The sequence below is a fragment of the Canis lupus genome, chromosome 21 (assembly GCF_003254725.2).
Source record: "Canis lupus dingo isolate Sandy chromosome 21, ASM325472v2, whole genome shotgun sequence".
Taxonomy (NCBI): Eukaryota; Metazoa; Chordata; class Mammalia; order Carnivora; family Canidae; genus Canis; species Canis lupus.
The window spans coordinates 9,511,215-9,535,972 of NC_064263.1; the positions used below are offsets into that span (position 1 = coordinate 9,511,215).

Consider the following 24,758-nt stretch of genomic DNA (forward strand, 5'->3'; position numbering starts at 1 on the left):
AGTCAGTGATATTATAATAGTGTTAAATGGGTACAGGTGATAACTACACTTGTGAGCACAGCATAATGTAGCTATAGTTTTTTTGAATCACTATATTGTACAGCTGAAACTAATGTAACATTGTATGTCAACTATATGTCTCTTTAAAAAAAAAGAAAAATCTTAAAGAAGGGAAAATACAGTACTATTAAAAAATCCTTATGTAAGTGGACCCTTACAGTTCAAACCTATGTTGTTTAAGGGTCAACTGTGGTTTATTTCCTTGTCTATATATCCTTTTGTACCTCCTTGACTCTTTTCAGTGGTGTATCCTCACTTCTTTTTTTTTTTTAAGATTTTATTTATTTATTCATGAGAGACACAAAAAGAGAGAGAGGCAGAGACACAGGCAGAGGGAGAAGCAGGCTCCATGCAGAGATCCCAATGCGGGTCTTGATCCCAGGACTCGATCCCGGGACTCCTGGATCACGCCCTGAGCCAAAGGCAGGTGCTAAACTGCTGAGCCACCCAGGGATCCCCTGTATCCTCACTTCTTAGCATAGTACTTAATCATTTGAATTCAAGAAAGAATCAGGATTCTAACAATTGTTAGTCTGGTCAAATAATTTCCTGCAAAGGATTTGTAAATTTGGAAAATAATAGATATGATGAAGATAAAATGGCATATCTAATACCTGCCATAATATTTCTTTAAAAAATAAAGATTATGGGGACTCTTGGGTGGCTCAGTGGTTGAGCATCTGCCTTTGGCTTAGGTCGTGATCCCAGGCCCTGGGATCAAGACCCAATTTGGGGTCCCTGCAGGGATCCTGCTTCTCTCTGCTTATGTCTTCTGCCTCTCTCTCTCTGTGTCTCTCATGAATAAATAACATCTTTAAAAAAAAGGATAAAGATCATAAATTAATGAATGGTTTTTATTAAAGTCATGATTTTGGAATTACCTTTTAGAAAAATAGCCCTCTGTTTCTATTCCTATTTCACCTTGAAAAAAACGGTGTAAAGCACTTTTTCCTTCTTAAAAATGTAAGCTACCAAGGGAATAAAGATAGTACTGTGTCTATTCTAAATTTGGGTAGACTGAGATAAGAGATTTAAAATATTAAAAAAAGCTATAGTGTTTATCCATTTTTAAAGTTGTTTTTTCCTATGTATTTTACAATCCAGGGTTCCTAAAACAAGAAAGGCAGTTAACAAAAGGATATTATTATTGAGCAATGGCAGAATAAGGGTTCTTAAGCCATTGAGACATATTTTCCTAGAGAGGAAATCATATTATGAGAAAAAATGAAATTGTGCATTAGTCAAGGCAATGTTAATTAAAATTGGGGAAATAGTATCAACAATTCAGTCTTGGATATTACTTAATCATAAGGAAGAAAAACAATATGGATAGTGTGAAGTAAATATGAGATCTTCTTGACATCTAATTACTCACCTTCTCAGTTTCCTTTTCCACAAATGACAGTACATTTTCTGTCATAGTCTAATTTAACAAGAAACCAGGTCTAAAATACATCTTGGACTAAAACCGATCTATGGGAGTCAAAGTGGAAGACAGGAAGAGGAAGGGTTAGATTATAAAGACTAAAAATTGCTTTTCAGAGATGATATGCATTTAGTAGAGCATAAAATGAATTTGATCTGAGTTGAGAATTCAAAACGTAAGAGCTTTAAGAGATTGTTAAAAATCCCAGTGCCTACGTTTAAGAAATCTATTTTCCACCTTAGAGATTTAGAAAATAAAAACTACATGTCAGTAGAGGACTGAGGATAGGGCTTTTTGGCTTCTGGAAAGTCTTGAATGAATCACTTAGTGTCATATGAGAAATAGGTGTTATTCCTATAAAATCCATCATACTATAAAAGCAAAGCACTGCAAAGGACCTTTAAAAGTCAACTTAAGCATCCCCCTGTCTGCACACATGCCAATTTGAAAATTATTCCAGACTGGTTTTATAAGACCTTAATAAATATTTCCTTATTCCATTAGTAATCTGGTATAGTACTTAACAGTTTCACTGTCAGAAAAGTCTTCCTAATATATCGTTTAAATCCCTTTTGCTTGAGTTTTAGTCTTATCTCTTTTCCTTTTCTTTTCTTTCTTTTTCCTTCCTTCCTTCCTTCCTTCCTTCCTTCCTTCCTTCCTTCCTTCCTTCCTTCCTCCTTCCTCTTCCTTTTCCTTTCCTTCCTACCTTCAATTTTTTAATTTAGTTCTCTATAGAGATAGACAACAGTTAGTCATCGTACACTGTCTTTATCTTATATATACTTAGTCACTAGTTATTTCTCTTTGGTTGAATAATCTCAATTATTCAAAATTTCAGTTATTCTTTTAGACCTTTTTGAAAGGTCTATTTTTTTCTTACCTAGATATTAGTTTCTGTTCTTCACTCCCCTTACACTGTGTCAAAGATTCCCTTTTTACTTTATTATTTGAGTTAATGAGTTAAAGCAGACTGTAGTTTTTCATACAGAATTTGATCAGTGACTAAATGTAAGCATCTCAACTGTCTCTCAGTTTTAGTACGCAAATAATGTAGTGTTGAAAAATTGGAAAACAAGCAAAAGAAAAATTCACTCAAATTCCACTATTCAGTGGTTATAATTGTAAATATTTTGCTGTATTTTCTCTGGAGTGCTTCTAATTTGAATTACGTATGCTTTATATATTATGATTGTTTTCCCATATCAATGAAATTACATCTTAGAAGTAGTATTATGTGTTGCAGAATTATTTCCCACATCAATTTGAATAGAGTAGGAAAGCAGATGTAGAAACACACAAGCAACCGGATTACAGTGTACAAAGTTCTATAGTAAAGATGTGATAAAATTCTAGTGAAAGGAAGCAGGACTTTTATTCTTAATAACAGTGTAGAAAGAACAGGGAAGATTCCACATGATGTTTTAGTGACTATTGGAGGGTGAGTAGAATTCCTTTCACAAAAAATGTGAGACACTAAATAGAGGCAAAAAAAGAATCATGTGTAGGCATTAAAGTATGAGAGAATCTTATGTTCGGATATAGCAGCGGATATCCCACTAGAAATGCAAAGGCTTGAGAGAAGCTTTGAACAGGGGGAGCTATTTATCTTTTCTCACCTTTTCACTTCTACATTGAATAAAAATCCAGACCACATTGGCGTTGATTAAACTAGGATTAGACCCCAGGTCATGGCTTTTGTCTCCTCCTTTAGTGCATGAGGGATTGTACGATTCTTTGTGAGCATGAAGTTGATACTGAGGCTATCACAGAGGACACTGAGTGATAAAATTAAATTAAAAAAAAAAAAACTTTTGTTTTATATAGCCCGAGTTCAAAGAACAGTAAATTATAGAGAGATTATTTCAATCTCAGTCTTCTCTACTTCTGTGGTCTGCCAAAAATACTAAAATTTGAAGGAAGGTGGTCAAAAGGTACAAACTTCCAGTTACAGGGTAACTAAGTAGTAGAAATGTAACAAACAACACAATGATTATAGTTAATACCGCTATATGAAATATAGGGACATTCTTAGGAGAGTTGGTTCTAGGAGTTCTTTCCCATAGCAAAGAATTTTTTTTTCTTTTGATTGTATCTCTAGGGGATGATGGATGTTAACTACTGTGGTAATCATTTCACAATATATTTAATCATGTACTATCATGCTATACACCTAAAACATACACATTGATGTATATCAATTATTTCTCAATGAAACTAGAAAAAATACTGAAATTCCCTGAATCTTAGGGGCCTTATCCAGTAAATGGGGGTAAAATAAGACTTCCTTATAGTGGGGCTATGAAAATTGAGATGTACACGATGATCTTATGAGAAAGTCCAATTGGTTCTCTTCAACTCTAACAATATAAAGAATTGTTGATTCTTTATCCTATCTTTCTACATTATGTCCAAGTTCTTTGCCCAACTAACTAGGAATTTATACGTGTCCCTGGTATTTCATAAAGCAATATTGCAGGGAGGTAGTTAAAAGAGTTTTAGTAGGTTTTGCTTCTCACAAAATACCTGTACATCTTATTGATAAATTATCTAAGTATTTTTAACTTGGATAATCTTATAAGGACTAGTCTAGCTATAAGTTCTTTTTCTTAATGGCTTTATTGAGACATAATTCATATGGAACATTGTGTAAGCTTAAAGTGTGGAACGTGATGATTTGATATTTTGATACACATACATCAGAGAATGATCACCAAATAAATTTAGCTAACACCCGCATCCCATCACATATTTACCACTTTTTTTATATATGTTGAGAATATTCAAGATGTACTCTTTTAGTAACTTCCAGGTATGTGATAATAGTGTTATCAACTATAGTCACCATGCTATATATGTAGATCTTATGAACTTATCGTGTAACTGGAAGTTTGTACCCTTCCACCAACATCTCCCCATTTTCTATTACCCCTAGTCTCTGACAGCCACCATTCTACTGTTTCTGTGAATATTTAAGACACGAGGACTAGATGTCAAACACATTTAAGTAGGATAGTTTTATCCATCACTACCTCAATTTTTTTTTTTTTTTCTGTTTGGTGTCAGGTGCTATATCTCAAGTTTTCTCTTCTAACATTCTTACAGTTTATCTTCCTCTCAAAGCCTCTTTTTGATTAAATACTTTCTGAAAACCTGCTGAAGCCTCTTTTTGATTACTTTCTGAAAACCTGCTGGAATAACACTTCTATTTATATGTATTCAATATGCTTTCACAAAGGATGCTTTATTGCTACTCACTTGCATGTTGTCATATGGATCTAACAGAAAAGAATAGATCTACTAATGGAGCTGAATATGTAAGAATATGTTTATTCTGAGTGCATTACCATGCTTCCCTATAGAAAGACCACAGTAGAAAAACTGTGCTACCTGCTGGAAATTAGAAAGCTGAGAGATGCAAGTGGATGGTAGAGGCCACTATTTAATGACTACCTACTCAATACCACATTGTTCTGGATTATTTATATGCATCTGATTATCTAATTCTCCCAACTGACTTGAGGCAGAGTTCTTAATATGAAAATTCAGAGATGTGAAACATTGAAAAATAGGCCTAGAGTCAGACAGCAAAATAAAACAGGACCAAATATGGCAAGATTTACTTTTGTGGGTCCTTTCTAGAAGAAGTTGAGTCCATAATAAAAGGAGAGTATATAATGTAAATATAGAAGTTAAAGTGGAGAGGCAGGACACTTCTCCAAGTAACTCTCAGTAGCATTATAAATTTCTCTGCTAGTCTCACTGAGAAAGACCTACTCACCCAGGTTGGGAGCTTCCATATACCTGGTCTGTTGCTCTGGAGCTTTAACACTCTTAGAAGACATGGTAATTGTTTAAAAGACTGTTTTCCACATGTATTTTCAGAAACTCTGTGCTCCTGGTCATTAGACTCAGTCTGGCAGAAAGCATATACCAGGATAAATGTAAAATGTGTCTAAAGATAAACTACTGTTTGGGTTACAGGGCTCTTTGCTGCCTAGCTCAGTACTAAATTTGAAAAGTCACTTTCTAGTTTCCCATCTAAGCTGCTACTTGCAGATTTTAGCTGTAAAAATTGACATCAACTTTCCATTATCACGCTCAGAACAAAGAAAAGTAGTGTATTTTTTTTTTTTTTATGATTGGAATGTCTGGGAAATAGCCATCTCATTGATACTGTAGCAGAGCTGATCCGTATCTCCTCTGTGTTGCAAATGCATTTGTTCTAGCAAGTGAATAATGAAAAATAAATTACTCTTTCAATGCAAAACTGCCTGAGACTTGAACTCATGTGTTAAGAGCCTTTCATCATGTTTAAAGATATCTATCTAGTGGAAGTTAATATAACATTGAGCTCTATTCATTTTTTCAACTCATGTGAATTACATCTTAAGACAACAAGGTTGTTCCTGCCTTACTTACTTTCCAAAAGAACCAATTTGAAAGTGAAAACTATATCACACTGCCTATTATGTTTTGAAATTTTATGATATATACTTTGCAATTTGGTATTGGTATTACAATAGGGCCTAACCTATGCATATGGAAAAGATAAGTATGAACACACCATTAAAAATGAGTCTTTAGGTCATCTGTATAAAAGCTAGAAGTACTCTGCCTTTTGAAAATGAATACAGTTACATTCTAAACTATGTACTCCCTCTACTTCCTTAAAAATACTAACGCTACTGCTATATAATCATAACACTAAAATGGAAAATTAAAAAAAAAACACTATTGAACTGTTCTAAAATAATACAATCAGGAGTGCCTGGGTAGCTCAGTTGGTTAAGCGTCTGACCCTTGATTCTGGCTCAGGTCATGAGATTGAGCCCCATGTTGGGTTCTGTTTGCTGAGTGTGGAGCCTAGGTAAGATTCTCTCTCCCCCTCTCCCTCTGCCCTCCACTCACGCATGCTCTTTCTTTTTCTGTCTCTAAAAATAAAATAAAACAAAATCATATAGAGAACTTTCTCATGTGATAACTAATTTTTTGTCCTTCATCTTTCCTGTCATCCATTCCAAATGCTCTGCTTTAGAGCTCCATGCATGTATATAAACATACACATACACATATATATCTTTCCTCCTAAAATCTTCTACTAACTGAGTTTTCATAATTGCAGAATTCTAGAATTAAGACCATTTTTGTTTACTTGTTTGTCGGTCTTTCTTTGTGGAGTGTTTCTGAAAGCACTGAACGTTTCTTGTGTTCTCTCTATTGTTCTTGTGTTCTCTATTGTTATGATGTGTAACATTCCTACATGGAAGAACCATGATGAGGTTACTTATATAAAGTCATATGTCCCCGGTGGCGCAGCGGTTTAGCGCCGCCTGCAGCCCGGGGTGTGATCCTGGAGACCCGGGATCGAGTCCCACGTCGGGCTTCCTGCATGGAGCCTGCTTCTCTGCCTCTCTCTTAGCTCTCTCTGAATAAATAAATAAATAAATCTTAAAAAAAAAAATAAAGTCATATGTCATGTTAGTAGCAGATTTGGAACTCAAAATATCTTTTGACCCCCTACTTACATATTGTTTCATTTTGTGATACCTCCTTTACAGTGTATCATTTGTGTAGCTGATGTGATATTCAAGCAATTCACACAAGGCAGCTCTTATACCATATACGGATGCCCTCACCAACAAAACCATACTTCACACAGTAGTATAAAGGTTTTCCCTCTGAGTCCATAGTCCCCCAACCCATCATAATAACTATGATCCTCAAAATAAGTTATAGAGATTATCACAATAATATGTAAAAAGAGCACATTTTGTTTTTATTCTGAGTGCATTACAGAGTGATCTTATTTCTATCCAGTGGAGAATGGATGTTCCCTTTCTCTTTTTTTTTCCTGGTATACAACTAAATCTAGCCATCTCTAGAAGCTCATGGCCTCCCGGCAACTGTCCAAAGTTCAATCCTAAAAGTGACTCTATCTTTCAAGTGTACATTATTTATAGTTTATTTTTTTTAAGAATCATTGTTTTTTATTTTTGAGAGTATGAGCATGGGGGAGGGAGAGAAGCAGACTCCCTGCTGAGCAAAGAGCCCTATGAGAGCTCCATATCACCACCTGAGATCATTACCTGAGCTGAAATTAAGAGTCAGAGCTTAACTGATTGAGTCACCCAGGCACCCCAAATTTATTTTTATTGTTTGCACTACTCTTCCTTCTGTTTCTTTTTTTTTTTTTCTTTTTTAAAGATTTTTATTTATTTATTCATGAGAGACAGAGAAAGGCAGACATAGGCAGAGGGAGAAATAGGCTTCCTGTGGGGAGCCTGATGCAGCACTTGATTCTAGGACCGCAAGATCATGATCTGAGCCAAAGGCAGATGCTCAACCACTGAGCCACCCAGGTCCCCCCCACTAAGCCACCCAGATGCCCCTCTTTTGTTTCTAATTGTGAATCTACCAACTTATAAAATGCAAAACTGAAAAATAAATGCTTAAGAAGTACTGTAAATACACTGTGTAGAACCTACAATGGCTTACTGTTCTATGTAGACATTCATGGCTTAAGTCAGAAAAACTGAGTTTCTTTTTTAGCTGAAGACTCGTATCTCTTTCCTCAGTCTTTTTTTTTTTTCTTTGTCTCTTCCATCAAACATTTCAGGAATAAAAGTGGTGCTTCACAATTAGTTTTGTTCTACTGCGAGTCTGCAGGGTTACCTTTAAGGCTTTACTTCTACAAATCTCACGTTGTATACTAATATGATTATATTTTAGGTACAAAGCCAATTTTTTAGGATTTCTATAAGAACCAACCAAAATATTCTCCTTTATGTTACTCCTTTATTTTTTTTTTCTTTCCCACATAGATTAATTCTTATGTTTATTTTTGTAGGTAGGATCTTTCCTGTCAGGGCAAATCAAAGGTTTACCTTACTTGTGCAGATGATGAGGGTATGTGGGCTCCTGGGAGATAGGGCAGACAGAGGCTAAGGGGAGACCACAAGATGAAGGGCATCTTGTCTGATTTCCTGCTGTAAGATACAGGTGAATATAAATGCCAATGACTCTGAGGGAGTGTGGTTCCCAGACATGGGTGGAATGAAGTTCAGGGTAGTGCAGGGGGCTGTGGGGAGTACAGACTTCAGAGCCAGCTCACTACTGTGCCCCTCTACCCCCAAACAGTGCTGGGTCCCTCTTCTCAGCTACTGAATGCTGCGTCCCAAGGTAAGAGGAACTTAAATAAGCCTTGAGTAGGAGCCAAGTTGTCTAAACTTACCCTCTGTGCCCAGTGGAAGTGATGACACAGTTTGGCTTTCCGTGAAGAGTATACCCATTGGGAACCTAGCTCCTAAATAGGGGAAACCTAGGAGCAAGGAGAAAGAAACATGGAGTTTGGGGACTTGGTCCATTCCTACTACAGGGGAGGACACCCAAACACCCGGGCCTTCCAATAGCAGCCTGCGCCCTGTGTGGCCCAACTTCCTCCCCGCCACCACAACTGGGGGCCTCTGCTAAGGCCTGGGGGCCAGAGGCTGTGAACAAGGCCCAGTTGAGGCTGCTCGACCCCTGTGGCAGCACCAGATCCAGGCAGAGGTCACCCTGCTTCCCTTCAGAGAACACAGGCTGTAGCCCAGAAGGTGCAGTGCTCCAGGACACAGCTCTGCCCACAGTGGATGGAGGCAAAGGGCCAGGCCTGTGCCAGACCTGCCGGGTGGTACTGATTGAATCTCTCAGGCCTCCTGGTGCATGCCTCACCCATGTCAGTAGGTGATGTTATAGATGCAGGCCTTCAGCTGTGGCGTGAAGCTCAGGAAGGGCAGCGGCTTGTGCTTGGCAACTTTGGCAATACACACTTGGCTACAGTGCACCATGGCAGGTAGGCGTTGAACGGGTCCATGTTGCATGGGAAGATGGAGTGCACAGGTTGCTCACGGCCATGTTACAGCTTGAACATAACAAAAATTCAAAGTCTATATGTTACACAGAAAACCTGTCTTGGGTAGCTGTAAGCCTCTAGATCAGTTTTTCTTCCTTTTCCTTCTAGTTAGACCTCTATATTCCCCTTTATCCTTCCTTTACAACTCAAATCTGAATAGTCAACTCATTCCTTGGTTTCTTTCTTATCCCTGGTTTTCCTCTTGGAAAATCGCTTGACTCAATTCAATTATTCAATCACTATTTGGTAAACATGCAGCCCTAGTTTTATCATATACTGAGAGTGAACCCATCTATTCCCAGAGCCTCTCAGTAACCAAGCTCATGTGATTGCTATATGAAACCAGATTGTCAGTTCCATTAATTTACCCTCATACATAACCATAACAAAATCTGGGATATTCCTGTCTGAAATAAAGATATCCTAAGCCAAAAATTAACTACAAAATCATTTGATGAACTAAAATGAGAACAAGAAAACTGGGTCAAAGTTAAGTGGCATCTGGCAAAATTTAAATAGTATAGTATAGTGCAGAGGCTCTCAGATTCTGCTGTCAAATCCCAGCCTGAACAATTACTAGCTGGGAAGCCTTAGACAAATTTTTTAACTTCTCTAAACCTTAATGTGCTTATTAGCAAAATGGGGATGGTGATAGTAGCTTGCTTCATATTAAATAATGCAGCATATGAAATATTTAGGATAATATCTAACCTATAGCAAGTATGATCCTGTTTGTCCAGCCTCACAGTGAGCATGGTGGGCTCATCATAGTTAAAAACTTAACTAAGGTGACTTCTTTCCTAGACACTGTGTATAGGCATTGGCCATGCCATTATTTGTCACCATGCCTCCCCTTTTATCTTGTCCAGAGCTGACCAATAATCTTTGTAAGTTAGGCATTGTTTTCTTTAAATCTGTGTTGGATATGTTAGTCAGTTTTTGCATGCCCATGAAACATTCTGCCTCCTGAAGGTTATCTTGCACATCTGCTGTGAGCTACACAGCACTAGGTTTTACAGTTTAACTTTTAAGGCATGGCTATATTCCCCAACTTCATCCTCATTTGGAAGGCTTGTTATACCTCTGTGTATAAAACCCAGTGCTCTCATGGTGACAACATTTGGATAAAGTCATGCAGTGTCAGTACAGGCTTTAAAAAAAAGACAAAAAGCTGCAGGAAAAAACACTGCCACAGAGGCTAGAGAAAATGCGTTTCAGATCAGCAAACCAACCAGACAGAGTTGGCATCTCCGTGGTCTGCAGGGACAAAACACAAAACCATTAAAACAAATAAGGACACTACTCTTCTCAATCTCTTTAGTTTTTTTCTGGCCAAATTATTAAGAATAAATATTTTTCCTATAAGGCTGTCCTATTTGTTTTTAAGTATTGTATATTGTCCTACTTGCCATTTCAGTTATAGTAGTAAATGAGTTACTTGTCACAACCAGTAAAAGCACTATGTCATAGATTTCTTTTGAAAAGTTTTTTTGAAGGTTGGAAATACAGCTGACAGATTTCCTATTAGATTTAATTTACACAGAGAAATTGGACATGCATGGCTTGAGAGAATTTTATGTCATATCCCAGGTGCCCTGCAGACCTAGGATTTTGGGGTCACAACTCTTCTTACTTAGAGGCACAGCAGACTTCTAAAACATCCACATGAGTGACGGCTTTGGCTTTCATGCCATCAAGTCCTGACTAATCAGTCCTGAAATTGTGGGAATAAGACAAATGTTAGACACATTGATTAATTGTGCCACCTGGAAAAATACTTGATAATTATTCCCTCTTAAAAAATCCAGAGAGATGACAGATAGATGGATGTGTGTATGTATATAATTTTGATTTTGATATTTACAAATGTACATGCAAAATAATTCATCATTTCAATATTTTCATTTCATAAAATGATATAAGAAGAGAGATTCTCCTCCACTACGCTTATCCATATCCACTAGTACTACCACATACTTCTCATTTGGTACTGATTGAATCCTTGTCACAGGGTTGGGACAGTTCTCATTCCCAGGTAGGATGGATAGAGTGAAATTCAGTGATTTTAGATAATTAGGTCCAATCTCTCAGTGAATGGCAAACAGACTTAAAAGCCCAGAGTTTTTAGCTTTGTGTTCATTGTCCTTCTGTTTCATTCATTTCTGTAATAAATGTACTTGCATAAAAACATGCATTTTCATTTTAGACAGCATTCATAAAGTTATAGTTGTGGAAGAGAGGTGAAGGCATATATTGTGATAGGGAGAGGATTAGTCCGCAAAAATATTTCACAGTTTTGAAAATTGGAAATGAAGATGAATGAGAATATAAAGCTCCTCTAGATACAGTACTCATGGACATTAGTGAGAGTGCTGGAGGAGGAAATTCGGGAATAGAATTCTAAAGACTTTGACCAGAACTTCAGAGAAATCAGACTTCACAAGTATGATGCCTAAAGGAGTAAGATGTCAACAATGTGGTAGACGCACTAAATGAGACAATCTAAGGTTGTGAGTGGTTGAGCCATTATACAATACTGCATGCATGAGCAGACCCTTTAATTTACCAGGAAATTAAAATCAGGGTATGAATATCCCTTACTTGTTTTAATTGCTACTTTGGGCTCTATATAGCCTTTGCTTGGGATTATTTCTGAATATATATAGTGAAAAATCCAAGTTGGCTGTCTGTCATTTTCAGGTACAGAAATTTGTCTGAACTTATTTTAGGAAGAGTAAAAATATATTTTAAGTCATTTTATTTCTTTCAAACAGCATTTAAATTTAAAAAAATGTTTAAATCCACTGCTTAGGGAAAATCAAATCACTTTGAAACACAGAGGCTAATATGAGATAGAAATTACTGGGTATCTCCTGATAATGTCATTTCTATCAAAAGAAGTGCTGTGACAGAAATTTCAAAGGGTTTCAAATGCAAAATTACAGTTGGTAGAAATTGGCTTTCACAAAAATAAAGGCAAAAAAAAGTAAAAATAGCATGATGTTTCCATTTGCTATGTAGTCCTGTTGAGTCCCTCAGGTGTTCAGACATCTATCCTCAGTCTTCCTCTAATGGTTTGGAAATGAAGCTGCTGATAGCTACCATCAACAAGCCCCTGTTTCTCTACTCCTCTGTTTTCTTTTTCTCTCCGCAGACATGCTCAGTTGCATCCTTCAAGCCTCCATCCCCCAATGTGGCCTGCATGGCTTAGTGGTTGAGCATCTGCCATTGGCCCAGGGTGTGATCCCAGGGTCCTGGGAGCAATTGCCACATAGGGCTCCCTGCAGGGAGCCTGCTTCTCCCTGTGCCTATGTCTCTGCCTCTCTTTGTGTGTCTCTCATGAATGAATAAATAAAATCTCTAAAAATAAACAAAATGGCTTGACAATAAGGTAGAAAGGCAACACTATAATGATTTTGCTCAATTTTCTCTCATTGATGCAAAACCAGTTGCCACCACATTTTCATTCTATTGTCTGTGCTTTTGTGAGTATTCATGATATTTTGATTTAGATCTAATTTCTGTTGTAAGAGAGACCATGCAGTAGTATGGGAAAAGCGTACATGATCTCTGTCACAGAACTTGATGCATGGAAATCAACAAGTTAAAGTCTTGAGTCTCAGTTTCCTCTTGAAACCACTTTTTAATATTGAAGTATGATATATATACATATATATTTATGAGGTATAACATATACAAATCATTGTCAATGCATTTAAATCCATATATTCCTCTCAGTTTACCTCATCTTCTCAGATCTAGACTTTCCTAAATAACAGAACTATGCCTATAATTAAGTGAAAAATTGGTAAGGATGATGATGAAGAGATGGGAACAAATCTTTCTATCCATAGATCCTCCAATTAAATACCAGTTTGTTTGTTTTTTCTGAGCCGATCATATATTATCAGAGGCCCAACAGACTAGTGGGAGCAAAGAGTGGAAAAGTTAATGAAAGTGGCAGGTCAGAGACTTGTATTAAAGATGGCTAAATTAAAGACCACTCAGAAGCCAGAAAGAGAGCAAAGCATCAGTCCTCAAGAAAATGAATTAAGTTCAGCCGCTGAAAGATAAGCACTCTTGTAGTCATTAATGTGCTCAGCAGATGCTTATTGAGGATCTACCATATGCCAGGCACATTTCCAGGGGATTCAAGGGGAAATGGACCAAGCAAAAATCCCTACTTTTGTAGGGCTTTCTAGATAGTTGGGAAGAAGGGAATGAAATGATACAGATGATTAGGGTTAAAGAGTTAAAAAGAGGAAAGGAAAAGGGCATGAAAGTACAAGTAGTATAAGAAAGTGAAGTGACATTTAAATAAATCTCTGAAGGAAATGGGTTAGTGATATGGGAAGAGCACTGCAGGTAAGAAGCTGAAAATGCAAAGGACCCTGAAGCAAAAATGCCTTGGATGCTGGAGAATGGTGAACAGACCAGCGTGGCTACTGCAGTGAAATGATGCAGCAGAAGTAGAAGGAGCTGACATCTGTTCGGAATACCAGGTAGGGCCCTATGGGTTAATTCCAGGGTTTTGTCTTTTACTTTGAGTGAGGTGAAATTCTTTGGAGGATTTTGAGCAGAGGAATAACATAAAGTCAAGAAGCTATAGTAAGACTGGTGGAATCCACACACACAGCCAAAATCAAGAAAAAAGGAGTGCACCATATGGCAGGGCAAAAGAAATGTGGAAAACGTAAATACCAAGAAGAGGGTTGGGATAACACAGAGTTCCAGCTCTCCCAACAGGACTTCCACTACTTTTTCTTGATTCCTGATTCCTTTGAATTTGATGAAAAATGGTTCTGAATGCATAGTCTGCAACAGAGTTGTGTAGTCAGGAAAAAGATGAAAGCAGAGTAATTAGCAATAAATAAATATTTTCATAGTTCTCAGTTGTCTTCAAATCTTCGAAAGGTACTATTTTCTTTCTTTCTTTCTTTCTTTCTTTCTTTCTTTCTTTCTTTCTTTCTTTCTTTCTTTCTTTCTTCTTTCTGTTTCTTTCTCTTTCTTTCTTTCTTCTTCCTTCCTTCCTTCCTTCCTTTCTTCCTTCCTTCCTTCCTTCCTTCCTCCCTTCCTTCCTCCCTTCCTTTCAGATTTTATTTATTTATTATTTATTTATTTATTTGTTTATTTATTTATTTGACAGAGAGAGAGAGAGCACAAGCAGGGGGAGCAGCAGAAGGAGAGGGAAAAGCAGGCTTCTTGTGGAGCAGAGAGCCCGATGCAGGGTTTGATCCCAGGACCCTGGGATCATGACCTGTGCTGAAGACAGATACTTAACCAACTGCCCCAACAGGTACCATTGTCTAATATCTAGTTTTTTCATCTCTCTTTACATGGGCTAGAGAAAACTGTATGTGAGTCAGGAGGAGAAGATAGAGAGTATTTTCTGAGAACATTTGGTCCAGGCTGCATTCAGCTTGAAGATCTAGTTGATTCTACTTAAATTTTACAAAAAAGAAAAAAAAAAAAAAAGGTGCTATGAGATGTTGGTTTCTTTTTGCTAATTTTTAAAAAACAAAAAATGGAACCATGACATGTTTGGAATTCCAGGCAATAATATCTGATGATTAGTAGGCACAGAGGGCCAAACACTTTTTTAAAAAGTTTATTTTATTATAGTAATAATACTTAATATGAGAGACACTCTTTTAATGAATTTTTAAGTGTATGGTGTGACTGATGATAGGTCAATATTATCTAGCAATGTAGCTCTCACTCGTCTATTTTTGCTTTTGTCGTCTGTGCTCTTGGTATCATATCCAAAATATCATTGTCAAGATCAGTGTCAAAGAAATTTTTGCCTGTGCTTTCTTATGGTTTCAGGTCTTACATTTAAATCTTTACTCCATTTCAAGTTAATTTTTATGACTGGTGTAAGGTAGGGGTTCAAGTTTATTCTTTTGCGTGGGGATATCCAGTCTTCTCTGATTATTGAAGAGACTATCCTTTCCTCCATTGTCTTCTTGATATCCTTGACAAACCATATATGTATGGTTTTATTTCTGGTCTATCTATTCTGTTGGTCTGTAAGTCTATCTTTATGCAATATGACACTATTTTGATTATTGTAATTTTGTGATACATTTTGAAACAGGAAGTGTGATGCCTCTCACTTTGTTCTTTTTTCTCAGGACTGATTTGGCTGTTTGTGGTCTTTTGTGGTTCCATGTGAATTATAGAATTTTTTTTTATATTTCTGTAAAAAAAAATACGAGTGGAATTTGGTAGGGATTGCATTGAATCTGTAGATTACTTTGGGGAATATGGACATTTTCACAATATCAAATCTATCCATGAACACATGGTTGCCTTTCCAGTGTACTTTAATTATTAATTAATTTAATTATTATTTAATTTCATCAGTGTTTTGTAGTTCTTAGTATACAAGTCTTTCACTTCCTTAGTTAAATTGATTCTTTTTATTCTTTTTGATACTGTTGTAAATAGTTTTCCTAATTCCTTTTCAGATACTGTGCTGTTAGTGTATAGGAATGAAACTGATTTTTGCTTTTGATTTTGTAGCCTGCAATTTTACTGGATTTATGTATTAGTTCTAAGAGGGTTTTTTTTGGTTTTCTTTTCTTTCCTTTTCTTTTCTTTTTTCTTTTCTCTTTCTTTCTTTCTTTCTTTCTTTTTTTCTTTCTTTCTTTCTTTCTTCTTTCTTTCTTCCTTTTCTTCTTCTTCTTCTTCTTCTTCTTCTTCTTCTTCTTCTTCTTCTTTCTTTTTAATGGAATCTTTGGGGTTTTCTATGTATAAGATCCTGTTGTCTGCAAACAGGAACAATTTTATTTTTCTTTCTTTCCGATTTTGATGCCTTTAAAAATTTTTCTCACCTAATATATCTAGGTGACAAATATGGCTAGGAATGCCAAAAAACTGTTGAATAGAAAGTGCTAGAGTGGGTATTCTTTTTTTCTGATCTTAGAGGGAAATATTTTAATTTTTTTCACCATGGAGTATAATGTTTGCTATATAGGCTTTTAGTGTATGAACTTTATTGTGTTGAGGTAGATTCTTCCAATTCTTAGTTTGTTGAGAATTTTATCCAGAAAAGATATTGAATTATGTCAGATGCTTTTCTTCTTTATGTATTGGGATGATTATGTATTTTTTATCTTTTGTTCTGTTATTGTGTTGTATCACATTACTTGATTTTCATATGGTAAAAGAGTCTTGCATTTTCAGAATAAATCCCACTTAGATGTGGTATGTGATCCTTTTAATGAGCTCTTGGATTCAGTTTGGTAATTTGTAGAGGATTTTTGCATATATAAATCAGGTTATTGGTTTGTCAGTTTCTCTTCTTGTGTTGTCCTTGTTCTTGTGTCAGGATAATGGTAATCTCATGAGTTTGGAAGTGTTTCCTCTTATTTGATTTGAGCACTTGAGAAGGATTGGTATTAATTCTTCCTTAAATATTTAGTAGAATTCACCAGTGAAACCATCTATCCTTTTCTTTGTAGGGAAACTTTTGATTGAGGATTTGTTTTTTTTTTTTTTTTTTATTTATGATAGTCACAGAGAGAGAGAGAGGCAGAGACACAGGCAGAGGGAGAAGCAGGCTCCATGCACCGGGAGCCTGATGTGGGATTCGATCCCGGGTCTCCAGGATCACGCCCTGGGCCAAAGGCAGGCGCCAAACCGCTGCGCCACCCAGGGATCCCTGATTGAGGATTTGATCTCTATAGTAATTATGGGTCCGTTCAGACTTTCTGTTTCTTCCTAATGTAGTCTTAGTATATTATATGTTTCTTGGAGTTTATCCATTTCTTCTGTATTGTACAGTTTTCTGGTATATAACTGTTCAATATTGTGTTTTGTGATTCTTGTTTTTCCCCGTGCCAGCAGTTATAATGTCTCTTCCTTCAGATCTGATTTTATTTGAGTCTTTTCTCTTTTTCCTTAGTTTAATGATTTGTCAATTTTATTTTTTAAACCATCAAACTCGTTTTTTTTTCTTTTTTCTATTTTCTATTTCTTTATTTCTATTTTAATCTTTGTTATTTTCTTCTTTCCACTTAGTTTGTTCTCCTTCTAGCTCCTGATGATGTTGAGTTAGATTGTTTGAGATCTTCTTATTTAAATGTAGGCATTTATTGTTATGAACTTGTCTCTTAGTATTGCTTTTGGTACATCCCATAAGTTTTGGTATATTGTGTTTTCATTTTCATTTGTTTCAAGGTACTTTCTAATTTCCTTTTCAATTTTTTCTTTGACTCAAAGCTTGTTCAGGAGTATATTGTTTAAAATTCATTTATCTGTAAATTTTCCTTTTTTTATGTCAAATTCTAGTTTCATTTTATTATGGCTGGAAAAGATAGTTGGTATGGCATTGATATTCTTGAACTTATTAAGACTTGTCTTGTGAACTAACATGATTTATTCTGAAGAAAGATCAGTGTTCACTTGAAAAGAATTTATTCTGTTGCTGTGGGGTAGAATGTTCTATATATGTCGTTTAGGTCCATTTTGTCTATATTCTGAAGTCCTGTTTCCTTATTGATTTTCTATCTGAGGTTTTATTCATTATTGAAAGTTGGGTATTGAAATACCCAACATTATTGTATTGCTTTCCATTTCTATTCAAATAGAAGTAAATTCAATTCTATTAATGTTTTTTCAATTCTATTAATGTTTAGTTATATTATTTTTTGCTTTATATATTTAGGTTCTCAGATGGGTGCATATATATTTATAATCATTATATCTTCATGGTAGTTGACCCTTTTATCATTATATAATGTTCTTTTTTATCTCATAACAATTTTTGAATTAAAGTTTCTTTTGTGGGACAGCAATAAAACTACTCTTGCTCTTTTTTGGTTACCATTTTTATGGAATGTATTTTACTATCCCTTCACTTTCAGCCTATGAGTATCCTTAAACCTAAAGTGAGTTTTTATAGAAAGCATACAGTTTGTCTTAGAAAATCTGTTCAGCCACTCTGTTTTTTTTCATAGTATACATATTTTATTTTATTTTTTTCCACATAGTAATAAATCCTGGAGATCTACTAGGTCAGTGCATGCAACTCTACTCAATTCCTTTTGTCTTATTTTTTAATTGTGCTATGGTTTAATATTCTCTTTTAAAATTTATTTACATATTTTTCAATAATTTTTAGAAATATATTTGACATACAATATTATGTTAGTTTCAGTGGTACAACATAGTGATTTGATAGTTATTTACATTGTGAAATACAAATGTGGTTACCATCTGTCATCATACAGAATTATTACATTATTGACTAAATTATCTATGCTGTACTTTCCATCCCTGTGACTTCTTTATATTATAGTTGAAAATTTGTACCTCTTAATCCCTTTCACATATTTCATCGATCCTCTCAGCCCTCCCCTCTGGCAAACCTCAGTTTGTACTCTGTATTTATGAGTCTATTTCTTCTTCTGTTGTTGTTATTATTTGTTTGGTTGTTCATTTTGTGTTTTAGATTTTACATATAATTTTTTAAGTTTGTTTATTTATTTTTAAGTAATCTCTGCATATAAGTGAAATCATTTATTTGTCTTTCTCTGACTTATCTCACTTAGCATTATACTTTTAGGTCCATCCATATTGTCATGAATGGCACTCTATGTCTTTTGAATAGGAAGTTTAAATCATTTACATTTAAAGCTATTATTGATAGAGAAAGATTTATTATTGCATTTATGTTGTTTCCTGTTAATCTTATATTTCTTTTATTTGTCTTTTTCTCTCTTGATGTCTTCTTTTGTATTTTGCTGTTTGTGTTGGTATCCTTTGGTTCCCTTTTTTGTGTGTTTGTAACTTCTATAGGTATATTTACCTTGGGAATTACATTAAGAGTCTTATAAGTCTGTTTAAAATGATAACAACTCTATAACTTCTTCCTCCCATGTATACTCTCTTGTTGTTGCCATAATTTTCATCTATTCATATTGTATGTCCTTTTTATTTTTATTTTTTAGATTTTATTTATTTATTCATGACAGACAGAGAGAGAGAGGTAGAGACACAGGCAGAGGGAGAAGCAGGCTCCATGCAGGTAGCCCAACGCGGGACTCAATCCCGGGTCTCCAGGATAACACCCCGGGCTGAAGGCAGCACTAAACCGCTGGGCCACCAGGGCTGCCCTATTGTATGTCTTTTAACATATTTCAGTTATAGCTATTTTTAATACTTTTGTCTTTTAACTTTTATGTCAGAATAAAGTGACCTACCCACTACCATTACAGTTATGCAATGTTCTCCATTTATCTATACCAATGAGTTTCAACATCAAATAAAATGAACTCAAAGAAATCCACACTGAGACACATTGTAATTTAATTATCAAAAGTCAAAGATACTGGGATGTGGTGAGCGCCTTTGCCTTTGGCCCAGGGCATTATCCTGGAGTCCTGGGATCGTGCCCCACATCAGGCTTCCTACATGGGGCCTGCTTCTCCCTCCGCCTATGTCTCTGCCTCTCTAATTCTGTGTCTCTCATGAATAAATAAATAAAATCTTTTTAAAAAAGTCAAAGATAGAATTTTGAAAGTACTAATAGAAAAATGAATCGTCACATACAGGGCCCATAAAATTTTTCAGTAGAAACCAGTATCCCAGAAAAATGTGTGATGATATATTCAAAGTCCTGAAAGAAAAAACAGACAGAAAACTCCTATCCAGGAATTATTATGCCTAGAAAAACTTTCCTTCAAAAATGGAGACATAAAGTCTTTCCCAGATAAACAAAAGCTTAGAGAATTCACTACCATTAGACTTGCCTTATAACAAATGCTAAAGGAGTCCTCCAATTTGAAATAAATGATGCCAGACAATGATTTGAGTGATATATGTATATTATGTTTAATTATCATGAACATTATCATGTGGTGTGCATTCTTTTCATATTTTTCTTTCTTTAATTTTTTTTAAAGATTTTATTTATTTATTCATGAGCAACACAGAGAGAGAGAGACAGAGAGAGACAGAGACACAGGCAGAAGGAGAAGCAGGCTCCATGCAGGGAGCCCAACGTGGGACTCGATTCCCGGTCTTCAGGATCCTCTGCAGGCGGCGCCAAACTGCTGCACCACCGGGGCTGCCCTTTTCATATCTTTCTATGTGATTTATATTTGTCCCTTTTTGGCCACCATATATCTTAAATACCTTTTCTGTATTTTGGTAATCTTCCTATAATGAATCATAATTTCCCAAGATAGAAGCTAAAAACTGGTTTTCTAGCCTTTATTATATCTTATGACTTACTTTTCTCCAATTAGATGCAGTGATAAGAGAGGGTAATATGAAGTAAGAGGTGTTCAGTTGACCCCGTTTTGCTGTCAAAGAGGTTGAGGACAATGAAAATATTGCATAAGAGTGATAAGCTCCTAATAATAGTGTCCTGTGTGTGCTCATTGTCTAATACTGCAAGCTGTGTTTTCTGGGGGCAGTGGTGGTAGGATCTTGTATGTGAAATCAGTGGCCTAGAGTTTTTGCCATTAAAATTGGTTTTATATCTCTGGTTCTGCATCTGTATCTCTGAAATACATAGTATTTAAGAGTCTGAAATACATAGTATTTTTTGAAGACAGAGGTTGGCATTGCCTGTTTTTGTAAATAAAGATTTATTGGAACAGAATCACACCTATTTATTTATACATTATCTATGGCTGTTTTTGCTAAATTGTAAGGCTTGAGTGTTTTCAACAGAGACCATCTGGTAACAAGGTCTAAAATATTTAATCATGGCTCAGAGAGAAAAGTTTGCCTTAATAAATACTTACCTTAATAAATTCTCTGCTTTAATAAATAACTTTCTGTTTTAGCTAATTATAGAGTTGGTTGTGTTCTGTGCAACAAAGGCTCTGACTGATACAATCTATTTCAAAATTGAGGAAACCAGGCCACTATGCATTTAAATAATATTCTTGGGATGCCTGGGTGGCTCAGTGGTTGAGTGTCTGCCTTTGGCTCAGGGCATGATTCTTGAGTGCCCAGATCGGATCCCACATGGGGCTCCCTACAAGGATCCTGCTTCACCCTCTGCCTCTCTCTCTCTCTCTCTCTGTGTGTGTCTCTCATGAATAAATAAATAAAATCTTTAAAAGTAATAATAATAATAATAATAATAATAATAATAATATTCTCAAGTTCATATATAATTAGTAAGTAGTGAAACCAGTATATAAACCCTAGGTGTCAAATTCAGAGTCCAAATTTTTAACTAAATACTCTATTTATTCTGTTTTGTTTTATGCTAGCATTAGAGTTGATGATGTAAAGCTTTGAGACTCTTGACTGAAGTTTTCAGTTTTTATTCAAATATACACATTGATAGAAACTTGACAAATTTAGGAACTTTCTCAGTTTAGCTTCATCTGTTGTGGGTCAGGTTCAGATAAAAGCTGTTTTAATCAATGCATACCTTCTTAGGTTGCGATTTGTTATTAACATTTTTGTTTAAATATTGTGCTAATTATATTTAATAATTTTTAAGCCTCATGTTTAGCATAGGCTATTTTCCTTTTGGTTATTCTTAGGGATACTAGTACCCTTCCAAAAGCATTTTTATTGTCAAATCTTAATGGATTAGCTCAATGCCAGGTTGAATTTCTAATTCTTGCTCTCAGAAGCAAATGATTGGCTATAACTAAATTAATTTGTTGAAGAAATATAAACAGCATCAAATCACCAGGTGATGATAATTCCCAGTATAGTTTTTATGTAATCATAAAAAATGATTTTATGAAATTTAGAAATGCATAAGTTTAGTTCATATGAGAGGACTTTTACTGTCAAAATTAAAATTTGGTAAGTGGACATTAAAACATAAAAATAAAAACAAAAAATGGTGTGAACTCTAAGTCCTGGACCAGTTTTCTCACTATCTGCAGCCAATTTGCATCACCTGGGAATTCAATCAGACATCTTAACCATCTGTAATTTCTAGACCTTTCATACTGATTTCCCTCTAATTAATGGAATTTTATTTCATACTTTTCTATGTTTACTTGTTAGACCTGGTTTTAAAACCCCAACAAAGCAACTGGGGAGGGAGACTGATTCTTTATAGATAAAATATATGACTTTAATACTAGGACTTGTAAGTAACTGGAAATAATGACATGAGAATTTTTGTCAGCATAAGATGGCAAAAGTCAGAAAACATTTAATTTTAGTTTACTCCATTGTAATACTCTCTCCACAGGAAAATTGATTTCTTTTATTATAAAATTTAGCAGACTGAAGCAATCTTATACCATTGACACATTGTCTGACTTTGAGGAATGAAGAAAAGAAACAAAGGTATTTTGGCTATTGATGTGTAACTGCTTTGAGAAAAAATCAAAGCAGTGTTTCCTAGTTGAACTTACTTAACTGTCTAAATTCTGATCATCTTTTAGGTCAAATATGTACTAATTGATGGAAGAAATGTACAATGGAAAGTATGATTTATGAATTTCTTTAATCATTTCTAGAAAAATATGGTGAATACTCTCTCTCTCTCCCTGTAAATGAGAGATTGCTCCACAGGTTTTTGGAGGCAAAAGCACTCAATAATCATATGTATGTAAAAAATTAAATAGTATCTTTACTTTGGTTCAGGTTGCTGAAATGTCTTGGGAAAAAGGGATTTCTTCACCTTTAGATAATTTGCTTTCTTCTGTCAGTGGGGCTTAGTGTGTGTAACAGTAAAGCTACCACATGGTATCATTGATGAGGTGAACTGGCTCCTTTATGTAAGCAGAGCAGAGTTGATATTTCAGCTCCTTAATATGCTCTCTCCCCAAAACATTGACAATTTTGGGGGGAAAATGATTTCTTGTGTCTTGCCTGTGTTGCAAGGCCATTCTTCATCTTATTAAAATGTGCATATAATAATGCATGATGTGATTGGATGTCACTCATTTCAATCCCACTGATCACATAGTATCTGTTAGTCCCAGCTTAATTTGTCAAGGTAAGACAGTTTAGTTTAACAATAGAAGCAAATGAGCTCAGTCATCTCACAATTCCCAAGGACAGAATCTGCTTTTTAATTTTTTTTTGCACGTTTTACTGCTCTTTGTAATTATTGAACTGGGTCCTCAATTAGCAATCTGTTGGGTATGTTATTTTATGTGAAGGGCCCACATGACATAACCATGAAAGAACACCAAATTGGACCACCACATAACAAGGAAAAACTAGGGGATCCCTGGGTGGCGCAGCGGTTTGGCGCCTGCCTTTGGCCCAGGGCGCGATCCTGGAGACCCGGGATCGAATCCCACATCAGGCTCCATGTGCATGGAGCCTGCTTCTCCCTCTGCCTGTGTCTCTGCCTCTCTCTCTCTCTCTCTGTGTGACTATCATAAATAAATTTAAATAAATAAATAAATAAATAAATAAATAAATAAATAAATAAATAAATAAAACAAGGAAAAACTATGAACTAGCTTCATTTTAATACAAATTTCATGGGGCATTTTAAAAATATGCAAATCCATGTGCATGAAACCATGAATTTGATATTTTGTTCTTTTCTTCTTGCATTAGGAGTAAACATTATAACTTGCTTCTGTATTTATTCTCCAGCATAGTCTTCATTGCTGATACTGATATCACACAATATGTGAAAAAATTATATTTGTGAAAAAAAGATAGAGAGAGGAGATAAGAGACACAGATCATGATGACCAAGATCCTAGAAGGATAAAGGCTTGAATCACAATTGCAGGACATTCTATCCAGCACAAAAATGTTGATTTTCTTTTTAAGGTTTCTGAGAACTCTGAGTATCAGGAGGATTTTTTTCCAATTTGCTAGTGGAGAGAGAGGGGAAAGGATTCTGCTAGAAAGAGTGGCTATTTTAGAACACTAAATCTGTAAGTCTTAGGAATCTCCTTAGATGTATGCTTCAAGGACATAATTCAGGGCTCTAGTGGGTTTGGAGAGAGAATCCTTTAATTGATAGTGAGGTCTTTAAGCATTGAGCTTCAAAGCAGGGCCAGTGACACTTTGATCTTAAAAAGGCTCAAAAGAGAGAGTCATGATTCTTTCAACTACAGAGACTGATTCCAATTAAATCTTTGGGCTACCAAGGGAGCATTGTATCTGACTCTAAATAAACACTGATGCTCAAATGCATTAAATTTTGAGGGACTCAAAGATAAGTAGGCACCTGGTGTTGAGCTTTTGGCCACTTTGAAGGAGTCCAAGCAAAGGTACACTTGGTGGCCAACTTGATGAGTATATTAATGAATACAAAAGGAAGTTTAGGCTAAAAGAAGGAAGTAAAACAAAGCAAAACAAAATTATTCCTTTACACATTTTTTCTTTTTTTTAAAGATTTATTTATTTATTTGTTTGTTTATTTGTTTATTTATTTATGATAGACATAGAGAGAGAGAGAGGCAGAGACACAGG

At 35.4% G+C, this 24,758-nt stretch overlaps 1 long non-coding RNA gene across 1 annotated transcript in view; it reads left to right on the forward strand.

Moving 5' to 3' along the window:
• Positions 1–14,115: 14,115 nt before the first annotated feature.
• The window catches only part of LOC125753290 (uncharacterized), a 33,963-nt gene continuing 23,320 nt past the window's right edge, over positions 14,116–24,758 (forward strand). Inside the window, exons 1-2 of the long non-coding RNA XR_007404737.1 lie at positions 14,116–14,291; positions 14,524–14,673. This is a non-coding gene — a long non-coding RNA (uncharacterized LOC125753290). The remainder of the gene's footprint in view (positions 14,292–14,523; positions 14,674–24,758) is intronic.